Raw genomic sequence first — 19,248 nt, 5'->3', positions numbered from 1 at the left:
GACTGCAATATCGCATGGACATCGGGGGCAGTTTCCCTGGATTGGCAGAATGGGGTGGTGGTCCCCCTATTCAAAATGGGGACTGGAGGGCATTCTCCAATTATAGGGGGGTCGCACTCCTAAGCCTCCCTGACAAGGTCTATTCAGGGGTACTGGAGAGGAGGGTCCGTCGGACAGTCAAACCTCGGATTCAGTCAGAGCAGTGTGGTTTTCCAACCCACTCTCACTCCCAACTCGTCATATATTGACGCATGGGACTTCCGTCCTCGTCACATATTGACGCGAGGGGTACCCCTTTCGCGTCAATATGTGACGCGAAGGGTTTTACCTGATGCCTTACCGTAATTTTTGCCCTAAACCTAACCAATTTTTGGGTTTTGAAGTGTCGGCAGTGTTTGCGAGGACCATTCGCGTAAATAATCCATGTAAAAAATGGGACCTTCCAAAATCGTCAAAATCGTAAAAATTTTACGGTGAAGGAACCTGCCCAAGTCGTCACATATTGACGCGAAGGGTATACCCTTCGCGTCAATATGTGACGCATGGTCAGACGGCGTCCCAACTCGTCAATATATGACGAGTCGGGTGTGAGAATGTGTTGGGTTTTCATCCTGGTCGTGGAACACTGGACCAGCTCTACACCCTCAGTAGAGACCTGGAGGGTGAATAGGTGTTGACCTTATCGGTCTACATGTGTTTTGTGGACGTGGAGAAGGCGTTCAACCGTGTCCCTCGGGGAGCCATGTGGGGGGTTCTCCGGGAGTATGGGGTACCGGGTCCTTTGATACGGGCTGTCAGGTCCCTGTCTGACCGGTGTCAGAGTTACCAGTTGATCTACGTTCCTACCCTCATCTATGGTCATGAGCTTTGGGTCATGCCCGAAAGAACGAGATCACAGATACAAGGGGCCAAAATGGGTTTTCTCCATATTGTGGTCTGGGCTCTCCTTTAGAGATAGGGTGAGAAACTCGGTCAGCAGGGAGAGACTCAGAGTAGAACCGCTGCTCCTTTATGTAGAGAGGAGCCAGTTGATGTGGCTCCGGCATCTGGTCAGGACGCCTCCCTGGTGAGGTGTTCCGGACGCATCCCACTGGGAGCAGGCCCCGGGGAAGACCCACAACACGCTGGAGGGACCATGTTTCTCGGCTGGCCCGGGAACGCCTTGGAATTCCCCCGGAGGAGCTGGAAGAAGTGGCCGGGGAGAGGGAAGTCTGGGCCTCCCTTCTGAAGCTGCTACCCGCACGACCCCACCCAGGATAAGTGGAAGAAGATGGATGGATGGATGGATGGATGGATGGATGGATGGATGGATGGATGGATGGATGGATGGATATGTCCTGATAATGTTTCCATTTTTGATCATTTCACAATGAACATTTAATGCTCTTTACATTAAAATATTTTCAAAAGTCTCAAAAACTATGAACTATCTTTTCAGCAGAATTCAATATATTAGCATAACATTTGTACACTTTGCTGTTTTTTTGTAGAAATACATAAAATATTACCAAAGACTCTTACCTGTTACCTTCACTATCAGAGTTTGAAGGTTCATCCTTGGATATGTCACTTTTCAAACTCACTGAAGAAGAGGTTGGAGTTTGGTGCTGAAGTACGCTAGAAGACAAACAGCAAAATGTTATTTTTATAAGACGAGCTCCGAGAAATCGAAATCAGTTTTCTTATACATTTTTACAAAGTGGTTTAGATGGGTCAAGTGGTCCTTAGTGTGAAAATGTTTGAGAAACACTGACATAAGTAAACAGGGCAGTGTTTCATCAAACCAACAACAAAACAAAAACAGCTGAGAAAATAAAGTTCAGGTGAAAGATTTTTCTTTCAAAAACAACAAATTGGACAGAATTAAATAAAAAAACTCCTACTTTTGAGTAACTCTGTTCTGTGTTACTGTATATTCTTCAATCTGTCAATTTGTTTCTGTAAAACTTTTCAAGAAGATAAATTTAAATTAAATTAAAAAATAATTATGTTTTCAAAGAAAGTGCCTTGACCAGTCAGTTTATCTCAAAGCAGAAAAAGTGTAAACTATAAACAGACATCACCCATCAGTATCGACCTTGTTCACCTCAAGAAACAAGAAGTTGTCTGGAAAATTCATCACTGAATGAGCTGCTGAATTTAATTTCTTCTAACTCACCATCACTCTCTTAAAAACCTGACCTGTACATGTTTATTGAATTAATTAATACACCAAGTTGTGCCCCTTGTGGGATTAACTTAAATGCACTGTTGTGTCTTGTAAGCTGTAAATGTTTTGCTTTCATAAAAATTATCTATATTCTATATTATTTTTTTTAGGTTTTTCTTTCAAAGGATTTTTCTACTTTTTTCCCTCCTACTGCTTGAGAGAAATGCTGTCCAGAGTCAAACTCCTTGTGTATTTTACAAATTGGCCAATAAACCAGATTGTGATTCTGATTTTTTTCTAGTGCAAATTGTTTGATGCTTGTTTTTCTGCATTATTTAAAGTGTTCATACAAACTCATAAAGAACAGGGCTTACCTTTTGAATTGAAGCTATCTACTTGATTTTTATTTAAATTATGTCCTGTTTTATTTTCCATTTTTGATCATTTCACAATGAACATTTAATGCTCTTTACATTAAAATATTTTCAAAAGTCTCAAAAATTATGAACTATCTTCTCAGCAGAATTCAATATATTAGCATAACTTTTGTACATTTGCTGTTTTTTGTAGAAATACATAAAATATTACCAAAGACTCTTACCTTTCACCTTCACTATCAGAGCTTGAAGGTTCATCCTTGGATATGTCACTTTTCAAACTCACTGAAGAAGAGGTTGGAGTTTGGTGCTGAAGTACGCTAGAAGACAAACAGCAAAATGTTATTTTTATAAGACGAGCTCCGAGAAATCGAAATCAGTTTTCTTATACATTTTTACAAAGTGGTTTAGATGGGTCAAGTGGTCCTTAGTGTGAAAATGTTTGAGAAACACTGACATAAGTAAACAGGGCAGTGTTTCATCAAACCAACAACAAAACAAAAACGTCTGAAAAAATAAGGTTCAGGGTGAAAGATTTTTTTTTCAAAAACAACAAATTGGATAAAATCAAACAAAAAAACATATTATTCAGTAACTCTATTCTGTGTTACTGTATATTCTTCAATCTGTCAATTTGTTTCTGTAAAACGTACCAAGAAGATATATTTAAAGCAAATTAAGAAATAATTGTGTCTACAAAGAAAAGGTCTTGTCTAGTCAGTTTATCTCAAAGCAGAAAAAGTGTAAACTATAAACAGACATCACCCATCAGTATCGACCTTGTTCACCTCAAGGAACAAGAAGTTGTCTAGAAAATTCATCACTGAATGAGCTGCTGAATTTAATTTCTTCTAACTCACCATCACTCTCTTAAAAATTTTTCTACTTTTTTCCCTCCTACTGCTTGAGAGAAATGCTGTCCAGAGTCAAACTCCTTGCGTATTTTACAAACTTGGCCAATAAACCAGATTGTGACTCTGACTTTTTTTCCAGTGCAAATTGTTTGATGCTTGTTTTTCTGCATTATTTAAAGTGTTCATACAAACTCATAAAGAACAGGGCTTACCTTTTGAATTGAAGCTATCTACTTCATTTTTATTTAAATTATGTCCTGTTTTATTTTCTATTTTTGATTATTTTACAATGAACATAATGCTCTTTGGATTAAAATAATTTTCAAAAGTCTCAAAAGCTATGAACTATGTTTTGAGCAGAATTCACTATATCACCATAACTATTGTACATTGTACTGCTTTTTATCGTGTTTTACTAAGAAAATACATGAAATATTACCAAAGTGTTTTACCTTTGAACTTTACTGTCAATGTTTGGAGGTTCATCCTTGGATCTGTCACTTTTCAAACTCATTGAAGAAGAGTCTGAAGTTTGGTGCCGAGGAAAGCTAGAAAACAAATAGAAAAATGTTTTTATACGACAAACTCTAACAAATATAATGCTTTGCTCACCTGTGAAATGCTCTTCTTGTTTTTAATTAATCAAAAATTACTGAATTAAAGTAATTATATACAACAGATAAATTAATGACAGAGTGGATAATTTTTATATTTAATCGTGCAGAAAAGGATTTTTGCTTTGTGCCAAATCAATTCAGGTCTGTTTTTCTTTTATTATGGTTCTAAATTACAAAGAGCTCTAAATGTTATTAATGCACACAACTCTTGGTAGTAAAGAACAACATGTTTTCATTTCCATGTTTGACATCATTATAAAACTTAGTATCCACTCTTTCAGAGTCTGTAAACAACTCAAATGTCAACTTGTTCATGGCTTTGTCGTGGCCGTTCTCATTTTCTAAACAGCATCAGCTTTATCATTACAATAAACAAAGAAACAACAATAAGTACATTAAGAGACTAATATTTAGTTTCAGGTATTATATATTAACATGTTGTGTTATTGTCGGGGTATTTTCAATCTAGGTGGTCCATGAGTGTTTCTTAAATGGGTTAAGTCGTCTTCAGTCTGAAAATTACTGCCATAACTAAATAGGACAGTGTTTCATAAAACCAACAACAAAACAAAAACAGCTGAGAAAATAAGGTTCAGGGTGAAAGATTTTTCTTTAAAAACAGCAAATTGGACAGAATTAAATAAAAAACTCCTATTATTCAGTAACTCTATTCTGTGTTACTGTATATTCTTCAATCTGTCAATTTGTTTCTGTAAAACTTACCAAGAAGATAAATTTAAATTAAATTAAAAATAATTATGTCTTCAAAGAAAAGGTCTTGTCTAGTCAGTTTATCTCAAAGCAGAAAAAGTGTAAACTATAAACAGACATCACCCATCAGTATCGGCCTTGTTCACCTCAAGGAACAAGAAGTTGTCTGGAAAATTCATCACTGAATGAGCTGCTGAATTAATTTTTCTTCTAACTCACCATCACTCTCTTAAAAACCTGACTTGTACATATTCATTGAATTAATTAATACACCAAGTTGTGCCCCTTATGGTATTAACTTAAATGCACATTTGTGTCTTGTAAGCTGTAAATGTTTTGCTTTCACAAAATTTATCTATATTCTGTATTATTTTTTTAGGCTTTTGTTTAAAGGATTTTTCTACTTTTTTCCCTCCTACTGCTTGAGAGAAATGCTGTCCAGAGTCAAACTCCTTGTGTATTTTACAAACTTGGCCAATAAACCAGATTGTGATTCTGATTTTTTTCCAGTGCAAATTGTTTGATGCTTGTTTTTCTGCATTATTTAAAGTGTTCATACAAACTCATAAAGAACAGGGCTTACCTTTTGAATTGAAGCTATCTACTTGATTTTTATTGAAATTATGTCCTGTTTTATTTTCTATTTTTGATTATTTTACAATGAACATAATGCTCTTTAAATTAAAATAATTTTCAAAAGCCTCAAAAGCTATGAAATACGTTTTGAGCAGAATTCACTATATCACCATAACTATTGTACATTGTACTGCTTTTTATTGTGTTTTACTAAGAAAATACATGAAATATTACCAAAGTGTTTTACCTTTGATCTTCACTGTCAAATTTAAAAGGTTCATCCTTGGATCTGTCACTTTTCAAACTCACTGAAGAAGAGTCTGAAGTTTGGTGCCAAGAAAAGCTAGAAAACAAATAGAAAAATGTTTTTATACGACAAACTCTAACAAATATAATGCTTTATAATGCCCCTTGTGGTATTAACTTAAATGCACTGTTGTGTCTTGTAAGCTGTACATTTTTTGCATTCACAAAATTTATCTATATTCTATATTATTCTTTTAGGGTTTTTTCAAAGGATCTTTCTACTTTTTTCCCTCCTACTGCTTGAGAGAAATGCTGTCCAGCGTCAAACTCCTTGTGTATTTTACAAACTTGGCCAATAAACCAGATTGTGATTCTGATTTTTTTCCAGTGCAAATTGTTTGATGCTTGTTTTTCTGCATTATTTAAAGTGTTCATACAAACTCAAAAAGAACAGGGCTTACCTTTTGAATTGAAGCTATCTACTTGTAGATTTGTTTTTGCAATTTAATTTTAATTTAGATTAAATGACAAAATAATTATGTAATCTCTTTTTTAACTAGTGTCTCACAATGTCTACAAATAGACATTGTAGACATTGTTTACAATGTCCACAATGTTTTTTCCAAACATGCCACATTAATACTTCTAAAGTTATGTGTAATTTAAAACTACTTCTAGACAAATTGCCGCACATGGAAATAAAGTTTGCAGTCTTCAAGTTTTAAGATGCTATTTTTGAAAATCCTGAATAGTAATGATTAGTTTATCATTATTGCTTATTTTCTTTTGAGGTCCTTTTTCAGAAAAGACTTAAAACAAAAAAGCTTCACTTACCTCCCACCTGATAAGATCCCATCCTCTTCCTCAGACATTTTGTTTTGGATCTCCGCACTTTTCAGTAGGTTTCTATTTTATCTTTATCTGTTACTTCAAACTTTACATCTTGCTTCAATATTTTTAATTTTCTTCTTACAAAAACACAGTCATAGATGCCTGAAAAGTAGCATTCTCTATGAAAAAGGAAAACGTCTGAACTCTATGAAAGTCTTCTGATTGATGTTCAAAGTCTGTTCAAAGTCACAAAATATCTGCAAAAGAGAAACGTTAATATTTAACAGCAATAAAGCTGTACAAGTAAGAACTTTGGCCTTGATATCTAAATCCAGGAACATTTCCTGTCATAAATCTTTCAGTAGGAGAGTTATTGTATTTATTGTAAACCTACAAACCAGTTCAGCTCAAAACGTCAACAACAAACTTCTTACAGGTCATGTCTTCTATAATCTCCTCCTAAGTATTCATTACCTTTTATTTCATGTTAAATTCAGATCAAAGATTTTTGACACATTACCCTCGTGTCAAAAATCTATATTGTTTCTACTTTGCATTGTCTTAATGTTCATTTTCAGTGCCAAATAAAGGATGATCAATAACTCAGTTCTATTTCTTTAAAAACTAAATGTGTAAAATCTAGCTAACACAGGAATAACAAAACATGTGCATAGTGGGTCTTTGTTTCCTATGTCTTACAGAATCATATAGAGACTGCACAGTTTCAGGAGGCAAAATAATACATTTATTTATTTATTTATTTATTTATTTTTGTTCCAGTAAGAATGGAACATCAATAATAAAATAAAATTCTTGGTCTTGAATGTCTCTCATAATTCTGGAGTAAAATGTAAATATGTAAGAAAGAAGTAAACAATTAATATTTAAGCACATTCTTTAAAAGTATTTTACTTTTAGGTATTCATACTTAAAAAAAAAAATCTAAAATAATGTAAAGAATACCAACACAGCCAAGTCAGGCTGTATCTTTAAATTTACATCAAAAGCTCAACCTTCATTTTATGAGATGTGCCCAGATCATATCCTGACAACTTTTATCATCTAAAAAACTGATTCTGTCCACATTTTCTCCCTCCATCTTGACATGGTTGTACTCTACTCCCTATAACCTTCATAGTCTGAAATAAACTTGAATGATTGATAGTATTCAGCAGGTTGTTTTCTTGTCAGCACAAAGACAGTATTCTTATCTTTATGGAAAGAGAGATCCTGGTTCATGATAAGTGTCAATGTTCAGAGCCACATAAAGACAGCTACAAAGTCGGCCTTCTATCACCTGAAAAACATTTCCAGGATTAAAGGACTAATGTCTCAGCCAGCTCTAGAGAAACTCATCCATGCGTTTATCTTCAGTCGTATTGATTATTGTAACGGCGTCTTCACAGGTCTGTCCAACAAATCAATCAAACAGCTGCAGCTGATCCAGAATGCTGCTGCTCGCGTTCTAACTAAAACCAGGAAGATAGAGCACATAACACCAGTTTTAAAGTCTCTCCACTGGCTCCCTGTCGCTCAAAGAATAGACTTTAAAATACTGTTGCCACCACTGTGGTCTTCACCTTCCAGGCCCTCTCCAGTTCCTCCCTTAGGCCCTGGTATTTCTCTAGTTTTTCATGCTCCTTTTTCCTGATGTTGCAGTCACTTGGTATTGCTACATCCACCACAACGGCTTTCCTCTGTTGTTTATCCACCACGACTATGTCTGGTTGGTTCGCCCTCACCATTTTGTCTGTCTGGATCTGGAAGTCCCACAGGATCTTAGTTCGGTCATTCTCCACTACCTTCGGGGGTGTTTCCCACTTTGATCTTGGGGGTTCCAGTCCATATTCTGCACAGATGTTTCTGTACACTATGCCTGCCACTTGGTTGTGTCGTTCCATGTATTCTTTCCCTGCCAGTATCTTGCACCCTGCTGTTATGTGTTGGACTGTCTCAGGGGCCTCCTTGCACAACCTACACCTTGGGTCTTGTCTGGTGTGGTAGATCTGGGCCTCAATTGCTCTGGTGTTTAGGGCCTGTTCCTGGGCGGCCATGATGAGGGCCTCTGTGCTGTCCTTCAGTCCAGCTTTTTCCAGCCATTGGTAGGACTTTCTGATGTCAGCCACTTCGGTTATTTGCCGGTGGTACATCCCATGCAGGGGCTTGTCCTCCCATGATGGTTCCTCCGGCACCTCAGGTTCTGTTCCCCATTGTTTGAGACATTCACTGAGCACATTGTCTGTTGAGGCTTTGTCCCTGATGTATCTATGGATCTTGGATGTCTCGTCTTGGATAGTGGTTCTCACACTCACTAGTCCTCTGCCTCCTTCTTTGCGGTTCGTGTACAGTCTCAGTGTGCTGGATTTGGGGTGGAACCCTCCATGCTTTGTTAGAACCACTATCCAAGACGAGACATTAGTCACCCCCAAACTGGAACAGTGGCTACAACAGATCCCAGGAACAACATCAGACATCTCAGTCCAGAAATGTGCAGTCCTAGGCACAGCCAAGATACTGCGCAGAACCCTCAAGCTCCCAGGCCTCTGGTAGAGGACCCGAGCTAAGAGGAAGAAGAATCACCATCCGCGGTGGGTGAGAAGGGAATTTTTTATTTTTTTATGTGTGTGTATATCTGCTTCAAACCACTTTATTTTATGTCTGGAATTTACAAGATACATGTAGTTTTATAGCAGAGACATTTCACTGAAGCTATTTAGACAAACCACATTCACATGATAATAAAACATCTTCCAAGAAAAGCTTCAATTTCAAAGAACACACACACAAGCATGTTCTGCAATTTACATTTTTTATTGCCCTCTTTATCACTTCCAGCTTTTTCATCAGGTTTTGGTTTTACTTTTATACTGAAGCTTATATCCAGTTTTTTAGCGTCATCATTTCCCAGAGTATTATATTTTTGTTTAGATTTAAATGCTAGACTAAAACCCATTCAGTTTCCTAAGTAGAAAAACATAATACTGCATCTTTCTTGGTCTTTATTTAGATTGTTTTTCTCAACATTGCATATTGAAGTTAGTTGTGTGTTTGAAAGCATTGCTTCCTTTATCATTAATAAGTTTTAACAACTCTCCCAAATTATTTATTTAAATAGTAAAGTAACATAAAGCAAAAACGCAACACATGTGCTCTTCATGTAAAATAATACAGCTAAAACTAAAATGGTTTGCATTTATTAAAAATATATATATAAAAATTATATTTCACACAAAGTTACACAGCCTTTCTGAAACCAGAAACCTGCAAAAAGCTCCTTTGTGAATTTTGCATAGAAGGTGTGAATCAGACTCAGCCCTCCAGAAGACACATTAAAATAACTCAGCGTACCAACCTTCCAGTCAAGCAATACTGCTATTTTTTGGCACGGTTTAATCCTAACATTGAGTCGATCCGTCCCATGTAAGGCAATGCATTCAGTTTTGGAACATAGCAAACTCCAGGACCAGTCATTGCAGCCCAGACCACCAGTGCTGTCCCATTCTCTTCCCACAGTTTTATACGCCACTGCAATGCCGACCTTGCCTGTCCATTCCACTTCCCAGTAGGAGATGCATTTTAGGCTCTCCTCACAAAGCACCTGGGTCCTCTTAAATCTGCCCTCGTTTTCTTGCTGTGAAACCCTATTACTAGTATTGAGTATAGTTTTTGCTTCTTTCTTGTTTTCAGACAGAAGAAGCCGTCTGCCTGCTGTTTTTCCATCAAGTTTTAGATCTGCAGCATCTGACAAAAAACAAAATAATTAATTATCAGTCACTGAAGAGCAAAGTGAACAAAACATCAAATAAGTTCAAGATAAGTCAGGAAGATTGTTGAAAGCATGTGAAGGTCTGTAAAGAAAATAAAGCTAAAATTGTGGTGCAGCTGTAGTTGTCAGGTTGCTGGACTGAAAATGAAACTCTCCTTGCATTTCTTACTTCTATCTAATTCTCTGGCCAGTTTATTGTATCAGCAGGATATCTGAGAGCTGCTTGGGCTTATGTTATTCTTAGACTTTGTTCTTGCAATTAATCTGGCTTTTCCTGCATCAGTAACAGCAGGGTTAGAGTTTGTTACATCTAAATCTAAAAGGGCTTGAAGCCATATTTCGGGTCTAAGAACTGTCTTGATTAATTTTGGACTTTAAAATTGGATTAGAAATCTTTTAGAGAATAGACTTACATTTCATCATCCCAGGCTTTAACCGATGTGGTCCATTATAGTCAAAGCTGTTAAAAAAAAAAGAGAAACATGTTGAATAAATTTATACTTTTTATGTTTAGTAGGTTTGTTGGTGTTTGACATGTAAGGTAAAACCTGTATAGAAGTTACCTGTATTTTTTCTGTATATTTAGGCTCACATTGCTTATGTTACATATTTCAAGAGTTGAAAATTTTGATGCTCCATGACATGGTAATCAGGACAGTTCATTAGGTTGCTTTTCATGACTAAATATTAATTGGCTCAACATTTCGGGTGCGGCAGACAATGAAAGGTGGAAGTTTTCCACTGACTGGTGCATTTTTGCAGGCAATAGAGATCCACAACTACACGAGCAGCTCCTGCCAGAGCTGCTACCGTGAGATAATCTGTAAAACCTTTTCACAGATTATCTCATTGTCTTCCTGTCATGACATGCTGACACTTTTAACAAAAATGTTGGTATGTGAGTTACATGCCCCAACTTTAAAGTGAGTGAGAACATCTCAATATGAGTATTGAGATGTTCAACAAAGTATATGCAGGTCACCAGTTTTATGCTTTTAACATAGTCTGCATAACGTACACTAAAATGTTAGTCACATTAGAAAAACAGACATAACACTTTAACGTACCACACTGCCTCCAGCTTCTGAGTTGGATCCTTAGCGATGGTGTTGAGGACGCTCATTCCATAATCTCCACAGTGATTCTAACTTAAATCAAGCTCTCTTAGCTTGGAGACTTTATTACATTTAAGAGCTGAAGCAAGAAAATCCCAGCCTTTCTCAGTCACCTGACATCCCTGTAACCTGAGCAACACACAAAAATAGACATGAAAGATTAATGCATGCCAGAGGAAGCAACCTGAAAACCTGAACTGTACATCCAAAAGCAGAAATTTGCATATACATTTCTGCCAGAAATGAAGCCTAGGCGAAAATTCAAGCTGGGAGACAAAACACAGCCGTCACACATCAGACACTCACCACGCTCCCGCCGCAGCCAATCAGGACAGGTGCGCCGCACCGCTTCAGCCAATCGTCGTTCACGGATCCCTTCAAAGGACAAGCTTCCCCGGATCTTCTTGCTCGTCAGCCGTGCTTCGACCCACCTCCTCCCCATCTCCACCATCATCCCAGGGACATCTTCCTAGCTCCCTCTCTGCTCCTTCGTTCAAGGCTCCGTTCCACCACCAGTATTCGGACCGGGGGGAAGACTACCCTGAGCTAAACCTGGACCGATCACCTGCCTGGTGATCCTCAGCTCACAAGTCTTCCGCCGGGTTCGAGCGCCAAAGTTTCTGTATCATTAAATCTTCTAACTGCTTCTCTTTCTCTGTGTGAGTCTATCCAGATTGAATTGATTGTTGTGTCGTTTGTGCATGACTAAATAAGTCATATTGTAAATCTGAAAGAAGAAATTAATGCTCTGCCACATAAGTTTAACTCAGCATTTTTATTTATTTGTTTTTGCATTGTTACTATATATCTCAGAACAACTTCTCTTATTAACTATCAAAAAGAACAACAAAGACTTGTCATGAAAACTATTTGGGGGGGGGAAAAAAATCTGGTGCCACTTAAATCGAAGAGAGTAATGTAAAAACAAACAACAGAAAGTAAAATACACTGTAGTAAACAGAGGAACATACTTGTAATGCAAGTAACTGGAAAAATCTAAGGTCAGAAACTTTAGCATGGAGGCAAAAAGGAAACAAAAACAAAAACCTTTTGTCTGTGACAGTGATGCCAAAGAAATGCGTTGGACATTATCCCCGTAGCAGACATCAAAGATAACTACACAGAGTTTCCATACATTTTAGATGAAGCAAAAGTTTTATTTTCACAGAGCAAAGTAAAAGAAAAAAGAAAATAGAGCTAACAAAGAGGAAAAATAAAACTACAGATTTAATCTAAACTAACACAGGGGGACAAAAAAATTGTCAACAATTGCAACTCAAACCACAAAACATACAAACGTTTAACCAAGAAGTCCTAAAAAGGATTAAAAAAATATATTTAATTTAAATGATTTATTTATAGGGATTTTGGACAAATAATCCAAAATTATTTTTGCAAAACTATGCAAACAGACTCTAAAGTTAGGTCGTCAATGCAGGAAAAGGCTAGTTCTGACACCAAAACTAACAGGAACATACAACATTTTAAATCTTAAAATGAAAACTTTTTGTCTTACCAGGATAGTTGAATTACAATAGATCTTCACTTAAAAATGCTTTTTCTTCTGAATCTGTTTTCCTCCTCCTAGGTGTGTATTTTACGGAGCACCTGGCGATACTTCCTCCATCTCCTCCAGCAGGTCAAAACGCCACCAGTTTCCAGAAATGCAGCATTCCTCAAGGTGACTTGTGAGGGTACTGCGTGAGAAGCAGCTTATCGTGTTCTTCATCTTTACGGTGATGATCGGCTTTGACCTTTCATTAGTCATACAGAATAACCACGCAACTAAAGGTTGTATGAAGTCAGAAATACTCTAATGTGCGCTTATATATGGAACTTGTAATGCAAGAACAATTTGAAAGAAAAAAGGTCAAGGATAATAAAACATTTTTGTGGAATCTTAAAGGCTTTTTACGAAAACCAGAAGTGGGCATGCTAACTAAATTGTTAGCTTACCTTTGATATTTTAGTAAACGTCAGTGTTGCTTATCTATGCTCCATTATGTATTCGATGCAAAACGCCTTCCTGGCCTGTTTTAAAAGTAGCAAATAGCTAAGTGTTTTTCTGCCTTAGCAGCTAAACACTGCCAATTTAATAAGTTGTTTTTGTTTGGTCTTAATTTCAGAGAACAGAATTATGCATTTGAGACAAAATGCGGCTGACTTGCTGTTCCATTATTTTAGGAGCTTGTCACGATTCTTTGTGCTTACCTGATGTGCACAAAGATGCATGACAGCTTAAATGTACCAGCACTCTGAGGACGCTCCAATACAACAATAACACGGATCACCAACTGTTTAACCCTCTGTGACTAATAACAAAAACAAATCCACGCTATGTGATACATGAAGCGCCCCACAACTGTTGAAACAAAAGCAGTTTTATTTTTATTTTCCAACAACTGTGTATGATCATTTTGAAACAGTAATGCAACAATGCTAAATTTTTCTTTTAAAGCTGTGTTCAAAGTAGAGCACCTGGAAAAAACTCCACCCAAATGAACTTTGAACCGGGAAACTTCTTGAAGGGAGACTTTTGTTATGAAATTAATAATAATAATAATAATAATAATAATAATAATAATAATAATAATAATAATAATAATAATAATAATAATAATAATAATAATAATAATAATAATAATGTTTTTTCTTAAATATTTAAGTTAAAATTATGTTTGCTAAAAGTACAGCATAAATTTTGAAACTTGTGATGTTGAAGAAATACCTATGACTCACTGACCTCACAAAGTTTTTTCCCCTATCCGGATTCCAGATGCTGGATTAGAGTAACATAAAAAATAAAAATAAAAAAACATCAATGGGATATCAGCACTAAAAATCTCTACATGTTCCAAGAACTTTGAAACAAGTTCTGGCAGAGCACGGCTACCAGATTTACTCCCTGATTTGGAACCAATGAGTAGAATCTCCTTTTTTTTCCACTGCTAAAGTGTTTCCTGCAGAAGAATTTCTCAATTCTATTCTTGATCCAAACAGGAGAGAGGAGAGAGATGAAATTTAACCACAAGAGTGGAGTAAATAGAAAAGGCCCAGAAGAGAACACTGGGGGATATCAGAAGAAATGTGTGTTGACATTGACTTGCGGGATTTCAGTCAATGTAATTAAGGGCTGAAACAATTAAAGAGTTGTGTTGATTATTCAGGAAGAGGATAGAAAAAGATATAGAAAGACTGTGTTAAATTGCTTAGGCTCATGTTAAAGGCAGAAAACTAATTGAATTAATTAATTTTACTCTCATTGTTTCACTTCACAAAAACCTCATTTTTTACAGAGTATTTACTCTGTTGAGACCCACAGAAATTCAGTTTTATACTACTGTGTGTTGTTTTAAAAGCCTCACCTGAACTGCTTTGTTTTGCATACCTTTTACTGCCCTACTTCAGTCTCTGTCATCACTGCATATTAAGATCTCAGCTTCCAGCACCTCCTCCTTTCTAGAGTCTAGAGTCTAGAGCAGACCTGGGCATTTTAAGGCCCGCGGGCCAGATATGGCCCGTTGGGTATCCCTGTCCGGCCCGCGTCCCCCCAGTCAAAACAAAACACCGTATTTTCGTGTGCATGCGACACAGCTGTCTTTTATTTTGAAATGGCTTGACGCACCGTTTATGAATGCACGTACGTAAATGCTAACGCACAGCAACAGGTGATGCTAGCAGCCGAATACACGATCCCCACAAAATGTCATCTCACGGTAAAAAAAGAAAAGTTGATTCCGAATTCTACATTTTTAACAAGGCATGGACAGCGAAATATTTATTTATTGAAGTCAAAGGCAAGGCCGTGTGTTTAGTTTGTGGTGCGCAGGTGGCTGTGTTAAAGGAATATAATATCCACCGTCACTATGTGACCAAACACGAGAAAGAGATACAAGAACTTTTCAGAGAAAGAGCACGTCACTGAGTCGTCTGTACTCGTAGCCAAGTTGCTCAACAAACACTTTTTACAAAACGCCTGGCATCTAGAGGAGCTGCAGTCAAGGCAAGTTTTGTCATATCCCACAAGATTGGTAGGAAGAGCAAACCTTTCTCTGACGGAGAGTATATTAAGCAGTGCTAATATGTCCTGAGAATAAAGACGCTTTTGAGAACATCTCCCTCTCCCGCCGCAAACGTAACGAGAAGGATTGAGGACATCGCGACGAACCTGGTGCTGCAACTGAAAGACAGCGTGAATGATTTTGAGTACCGGTATTTTTCCCTGGCTTTGGATGAGAGCTGTGACATACGGGACACTGCCCAGCTGCTCATCTTCTTAAATATTTTATTACAACAAGAGGTGTGAGAAAATGAATAATGAGTAAAGATTAAATTTGAGTCATTGCTGGATCGGCCCTCCAACATATTTCAGATTTTTCATGCGGCCCCCTGAAGAAATTAATTGCCCACCCCTGGTCTAGAGTCTAGACTGAGCGACAACAATCAGGAGAGCAGTAAGTGCAGTGAAACAGGACAGCGCCACAGAGATATGTGCTTCATATTCCACATGAAAGCTACTAATGTCTCACTGAAAGACATTGAAGCTTTTAAAGTCAGTTTTTGTTGGGTTGTTTTTTTGGGTTTTTTACAAAAACTTGATTTCTTTTTTAGATTTTCATGTATCATTGTAGACCAGGGGTCTCAGACTCATGACCCAGCGAATAACTCGACCCTCGGGGCGATAATTTAGCCGCCACCTTAATATGAAAGTTTAATGTTAGTGTGGCCCGCGAGCAGTGATGTCAGTAACGCGTTAATTTGTAATGCGTTACTGACGTCAGACCACTTTAGTAATCTAACGCGTTGCTATTTCAAATCCAGTAGTCAGACTACAGTTACTTATCAAAATCATTTTTGCGTTACTATCTTCTTTTGTTATTTAATCGTATTTCCTCTACGCGTCTTGTCGAGTGACCGACGTCTCTATGCGACGGAAATGTAAACAATGGAGGGAGATGAGCATTTTGTTGGTGGAAAAACTGGAACTATTTTGAGATTCTGCCGCCAAGTCCGATTATTATAAGCGGCTTTGGGCTTCATTTTTTAAAGTCGCTTGCCGATTTAATGAGCGGCGGGTTGCGCCTTTTTGGGGTCGTTTTTGAACGTGAAGTTGCTCATTTGGGCTTGGAAATAAGCAGAGACTCATAATAAATCCCAGAATTTGTTCGTCATTAAGGTAGTTTTAGTCAGTCTCTCCCTGTTCATCATTTCTCAGACGATCCGTCCCGCTGTGTCTTTGTTAATGTCAAGTTACTGTATTACCTCTGAATGACGTCGAGCTTCGCGTTGCGCTCCAGAAAACTACAAACATCGAGACTAATATGAACAGCGCAATAAACGTGAAAACAGCCACGAATGAACGTGTCCGTAGTTGCCAATAATTATAATGGCAACTTAATTCTAATTATTAATACTAAGATAAGTGTCGCAAATCTGTGCAGCCATCTGAGCTGTGAGCTGCAGGAGGAGCTCTGTGCGCAGTGACACCAAATGCAGGGCCGTAACGCAGAACCTGGAGGCTGGGGGGGAGGGAAGGGGGGGGCTTTAAAATCCTTCTTAGAGTTTTCCAGACAACAGTGGACCACACAAACTACTCACGTTTTTTATTTTTCTACAATCTCCTCTTCAGTTCAACCTTATCAGTGGAGACACATTGTTGATGTTACCATTATAAAATAAATTACAATTAAATATTGGCAAAGCTCAATGTGATTTTCACAGGAGGCAGAGCGTTGTTGTTAGCAGCTGCTGAACAGTGACGTGCGGTCAGGGGAGGCAGGTGAGGCAGTGCCTCACCAGCCATCATGGAAAGAAAGAAAATATATAATCATAAAGTAATTTAAATTGTTATATTCATCCGGTGGTTTGTACTAAAAAATATTTATTTTTCATGTAGCTTCACCAATTTCGATTTTTATTTGTTCAAAATCGCTGAATTTTCTTATTTTCCCATTTAAATGCTTGGAAGCGATGCCGGTGAGGCAGCAGCGAGCTCTGCCTCACCTTGGATTGCGCAACCCCTGGCTCTGCGCTGGCTGCTAAGCGGAGAGAGCATGTTGCTGTACGGCGTCAATAAAATGGTTTAAACAAATTTAATATGTGAACTTATTTCCAATAATTTAGCTTATGTATATAATGTACAGTGCTTTTTGTCACCAACTGTGTTTGTGTAAGGTGTTTAGATGTAATGAGCGATTATAAGCGGCAGAGAACAGGTTGGCAGAGAGCAGGCAGTTCTCTTGCCTGCCTCATGGCGAGGCGCTCAAGATCCCAGACGTTCGTCTTGTTCACTCCTCAACTGCCGAGTAAGTGACAGCGAGCTAGGCTAAACGATTCGGGAAGCAAGTCAAGTGCAGCGATAGATTATAATAGAGATAGTGATTTTTTTTCCTCTCGCTTATCCCGACTTTCGACATGGATGACTACATTACAACACTAAAAAAGTTTTCTCAAGTGGACTTTCAATCGAAGCAGGAGATAATATGTGTGTTTTGTGAGCGACAGTTTGTATGTGTAAGGATGCAGAAGTGAAACATAACCTGTAAACTGCTGTCAATCTATGCATCTATTTGCAAATCTGATTCTGATGACGTCAGTGCCTCACCAGCTATGAACCTCACCGCACGTCACTGCTGCTGAAAGTAACTAAAAAGTTACTTTTAGTGTAACTTAGTTACTTTCCAAATCAAGTAGTCAGTAATCTAACTAAGTTACTTTTTCAAGGAGTAATCAGTAGTCCGATTAAAGCTACTTTTTCAAAGTAACTATACCAACACTGCCCGCGAGTTTGATATGATTGGCACTTTTCAGTGTTGTTTGCGGAGCTGAACTAACTTACCAATCACAGTGCTTCAAATGGAGCTCATTGACCTGCAGTGCCTCTCTGAACTCAAAGCCAAGTTCAGGGAGGTGAGTGGAAAAGCAGACAAGCTTGGGCAATTTTTGAGAGAATTGCCACCCAGCTTCCCTGAGCTTTCCTGAATGTTCAAGCGGACCATGTGTCTTTTTGGGAGCACATACTTATGCGAAAAGCTCTTCTCTACCTTGAACTTCAATAAGTCCAAGTACAGGTCCAGACTTACTGACGAGCATCTTCAAGCTCTACTTAGGGTCTCAACTGCGTCCTCCCTTAAGCCAAATGTGGCTCGGCTATGCGAGAGGAAGCGCTGCCAGACCTCTAGCAGTAAGAAGTAGGCAGAAGAAACAGTTTATAAACTGTTATATATCATAACAGTTTATAAACTGTTATGTTCATAACAGTTTATAAACTGTTATGTTCATAACAGTTTATGTTCAATGTTCCATTCATGTTCAGAAAGTTAAAGGTTAAAGAACTGTTAATACAGCCATTTGAATCTGAATTATAATAATTACATTTATCTAGTCTTCTATAGCTGCTGTGTTATTATTATATTTTATTTATTTATTACTGATTAATTTTTTTTCTTATGAATTAATTAATTTATTTTTTCATCTTATTTTGTGTTTAAAAAATAAAAATAAAGACATTTGATAACATTGGAATGTTTTTGTGAGAACTTTTCTTGTGGAAAACCCGATGCGGCCCAGCCTCACCCAGACTCTACCTCCATCGGCCCCCGGGGAAATTGAGTTTGAGACCCCTGTTGTAGACTGTTAATAAAAAATGTTTAGGAAAAATAATTTGGATATTTTAAACTCCTCATATCTTTACATTTTCAAACAAATAAGTCTCAAAATGAAAAGACTAAAATTAATTTGAGTCTTACAATTAACATTTACGGCTGGCCTCTTTATACTTCAAATCAAAATTTGAGGTTAATTTTTTCCATTTGTGGATCCAGACTGGCTCTGCAAATAGAAATGTGATGAGTTTGACATCATCACATTTCTGTTTCTTACTGTACATGATTCCTTAATGCTACTGCTGGTTCTAATGTCACTTACTCTTTGCAGTTAATGCATGTTTGCACACGTCTGCGTGCGTCCTTCTGCTGCAGCTGATGTCTCTAAGTGTCAGAAAGTTA

General features: G+C 37.5%; 1 protein-coding gene and 1 long non-coding RNA gene across 2 annotated transcripts in view; both read right to left on the bottom strand.

Moving 5' to 3' along the window:
• LOC122829985 overlaps positions 1-6,646 on the bottom strand; it is a 52,074-nt gene extending 45,428 nt beyond the window's left edge. Inside the window, exons 1-3 of the mRNA XM_044114992.1 lie at positions 6,365-6,646; positions 5,532-5,627; positions 3,833-3,928 (exon numbers count right to left, since the gene is read on the bottom strand). The gene's annotated coding sequence lies outside the window, so the exon portion shown is untranslated. The remainder of the gene's footprint in view (positions 1-3,832; positions 3,929-5,531; positions 5,628-6,364) is intronic.
• A 2,315-nt stretch (positions 6,647-8,961) lies between these two features.
• On the bottom strand, positions 8,962-12,857 carry LOC122832447. The gene is made up of 4 exons (XR_006370847.1): positions 11,549-12,857; positions 11,195-11,371; positions 10,541-10,587; positions 8,962-10,102 (listed from the first exon to the last, which is right to left on the bottom strand). It is a non-coding gene; the product is annotated as an uncharacterized LOC122832447 (long non-coding RNA).
• Positions 12,858-19,248: the final 6,391 nt, after the last annotated feature.

Source organism: Gambusia affinis, linkage group LG01 (genome assembly GCF_019740435.1).
Source record: "Gambusia affinis linkage group LG01, SWU_Gaff_1.0, whole genome shotgun sequence".
NCBI classification, from domain to species: domain Eukaryota; kingdom Metazoa; phylum Chordata; class Actinopteri; order Cyprinodontiformes; family Poeciliidae; genus Gambusia; species Gambusia affinis.
Note: the sequence above shows the minus strand (reverse complement) of the source record. Positions and strands in the feature narration are given on the sequence as shown.